Here is a 3596-nt window from a genome sequence, read left to right as displayed (position 1 = left end):
TCTCTTCATGAGGGCGAGCATCCAGTAGAACTAATCGTGGAGCAAAACCATTTAATATGTAACTGAAATATGATTTAAAATTAATCTCTCTGGTTATTTTAAAATTAAATCTCAAGTTTTTGATAATGATATTATTTCAGGACGTTGAAAGAACTAGTTAGTATATGTAACAGTAGGTTTCATTTTTTATGGTACTTATTTTGAAATCATGGAGAAAAGAAAAAAATTCAACATGGGAAAATGGTGACTGAATTATCAAAATGGGAACTCCTATAAAGTATATATATGGGTTCCACCATTCTAGAAATATAGGATGAATTTAAGGAGGGAGATTCACAACTAGTTGACATCCATTCTCAAAGAACTTGGTCTAATTAATGATCTAATTAGGCCTTGTCTAATTAGTGGTCTAATTTTTTTCTATAAACTAATATTTAGAAACTTTCCAACAGTCCTTTGCTGTATGCTCATCTTTTAACCTTTTATTGAAAGCCAAGCCTTGTATGACGGCATAGAAGTTTTGCTTATCAAATTTGTGGATGACAAAACCTGGGAGAGATAGATAATATGATGGATGAGAATCATCATTCAAAGTGATTTCATCACCTTTGCAAGCCTGGTAAAAAACACAAGAGGTTTTATTGGTAAGATAAAAGTAATATCCTCAATAAAGTTTTTTTATTTTATTTTAAACAATTATGTAAGTATTGTTAGTCAAATACAAAACACCTGAGACGTTCAGTTCACCACCCCCCAATGGTAAGCAACAAGATTTTGCGTTTTATGAAAGCGTGTAATCCAGATAAAAGTTGACAAAAAGACAAGGGGCTTAAAGTTTTCATGTAAAAATAGAATTGAAATATAATGGAATTTTTTGATGTATCCCTGAAGCCCCGTCATACCTATGTGAATGCAAACATATCTGGTATGTTGTGTTAATATGGTCAGCTGAAGAGCCGTTTTAACAAAACATAAGGACATAAAGATAGTAAACAGCCTTGGAACCTTATCATTGGAATAATTGAGGGAACTTGAGGATATTTAACTATGAAAAGTTAGGGAATTTGAAGCCTCTTTGTAAAGGTGTGAAAAGGCAGTAATCTGCTATGTAAAAGATCAGTAGCAGGTTCACCTCTATGGAGTAGCCTCTCTCTCACTGCCATAGAGTCCATGCTGAGAGACCCCTGTGGATTTCTGAGACTGTCAACTGTTACAGGAGTAGAAAGCCAAGTCTTTCTCCAACAGAGCTGCTGGTGGGGTAGTTTTGAACTACTGACCTTGCAGATCACAGTCCACTGGGTCTGCTACACCACTAGTACTCATGGTGTAGTAATGTATAATTATTAATAAATTGTGACATGTTCCCAGAAAGTATTCATTATACTTAACTGATGACTACCGCAGCACACTTTGATACCACTTATTTTGTTTCTTACCCATTTCTATACTTCATTATTACAACACGGCCTTTTATTGTTTTCCATTAATTTGATCCTTTTAACAAGACTGAGAGGTGGTCAGCGCATCATTTTCATTCCCATTTTGTGAAGGAGGAAACTGAGTCTCAAGTTGATGACACATTTTCTCTTAAAGTGGGAAGGCTTTTGAGTGATGAAACTCTAACCAGAATTTTGTATTTCTGATTCAAGGGCTGGTGCTAGTTCCATAACTGTATGCTTTCTCTAAAACTAAAACCTTCTTCAATTAATTAGGATTCAAATATTTTTTTTTAAACAAGAAAAATGATGAGTCCATCCTCTTTCCAAAAAGTCTTTCAGTTCACGACCCTGGGCATGGGGCATGGCTCACACACCCTTAATGATTATTACTAAGATGACAAACACTTCGGGGAATTCTATAGGGAAAGGCAATGAGATAGCGCAGGTTTCGAAGGAAGAGGGAAAACTCCCCGACACCACTTTAAAAAAAAATCAAGTCACATTGGAAAACAGAAAAAGCCTGAGGTTGATTAGTTAGCATATTTTTTTCTGAAACATTTTCTCTTTTGTTTGTTTCAGCATCTTTTATCTCAGCAAATTGTCTTCCCCTCAATGTGATTAATCTGAGAATGATTAATCTCAGAGCATGTAAATACTCTAGTAAAGATGGAGATAAATGTTCAAATTGTTACTCATTGTCAATGTCTATAAATGATAACACATCCTATAGCCCAGTTTCAGGATGTTCAAGTTTTTTTTACTGTTGTATTAGCTCATGGGGCGACCTGTGGCATCTTACTGCTCATGTCCTCTAATTTCCCCTCCGTGACCTGCAGCAAGCTGCTTGACTATGTCTTGGTTTCCTCATCTGTAAAATCAAGACGGCCGTTCCTATAGCTGGAGATATGAGAATTAAGATCACTGGAATTGTCTGAACCTGGGCACATGTCTGTATATAAACTGACTCGTGACCTCATGTGCTCCACAGGGTTTTCTGTGACTGTTTTTTCACAAGTAAACCAAGAGATTTTTCTGCCCAGATGCCCTTAGGTGGACTTCAACCTTCCAACTTTTTGGTTGGCAAATGAGCTAACAGTTTAACAAATACCATGTTAACAGGGTTAACAGTTTGTACCACCCAGGGACTTCTTGACAACTCGATAAACCAAACTCACTGCCACTGAGTCAATGCCAACTCCTAAAGACACTATAGGACAGGGTAGACCTGCCCCTGTGGGCTGCCCAGATGGACACTCTTTACGGAAGTAGGAAGTCTCACCTTTCTCCTGAGGAATGGCTGCTGGTTTCAAACTGCTGACTTTGAAGTTAGCAGTCTGACATATAACCACTAAGCCACCCGGACTCCTTGATATCTATTGGCTATTACCCTTGCTCACTGACTTTTAATAAAAGCTGAGACAAGAGGGAGACAAAGTCATGATTATAGAGCCTCCTCGCCTCCCTGTGTGTGTAGGGATGGAGAAGGATGGTGACCACTCTGTATGCATTCTTAGTCTCTCAACCGGCTTTTATTTCTCAGGTATAAGCAGCATGTGTGTGCAAAGTTCATTTTGCACATACTTGGGTATTTGTAGTCCTGGTAGAAGGCAGGCCACCAACATAAGTACAAAATCCTGGTTCATTTAGAAGCACAGAGAGTTGGCCTCCTCCACGAGAGATCCCATAGCAATTTATCTTTCTAGAACGCCTGGTATAATTTATGACTTTATTTGTTCCTCATAAAAGGTAGGCTGGTATAATGACTTAGATTTATATAAAGGCAAAGAGCTGAAGGCAGACCTTTGTTAATGGACTTGCTAAAGACACCTAGAAAGTAAAACTCTTAGCATTTCAAGCGGGATTTTTTTCCAGAGTAGTTTAGTACTCTAGTCCTAAATGAGAAAAAGAGTGTACAGTGAACCCTCGTTTATCGCGGTTAATCGGTTCTAGACCCTACCGTGATAAATGAAATTCCGCGAAGTAGGATTCCTTATATCCAAAAGTTTTACCTTTTCCTGGATGGTGAGCATCTTCCTCTGGCGCTTATTTTTATTGTCAGAAGGCTTAGAAGAAGCAGCTCGTTTAGGAGCCCTCATAGGGCTTAGATAAAATTTCTTAAAAATCGCAAACAATTACAGTACACTGTACAAAAGCAAA

Source organism: Echinops telfairi, unplaced genomic scaffold (assembly GCF_000313985.2).
Source record: "Echinops telfairi isolate 266 unplaced genomic scaffold, ASM31398v2 ScPeMD7_2186;HRSCAF=2738, whole genome shotgun sequence".
In the NCBI taxonomy this organism is placed as follows: Eukaryota; Metazoa; Chordata; class Mammalia; order Afrosoricida; family Tenrecidae; genus Echinops; species Echinops telfairi.
Note: the sequence above shows the minus strand (reverse complement) of the source record.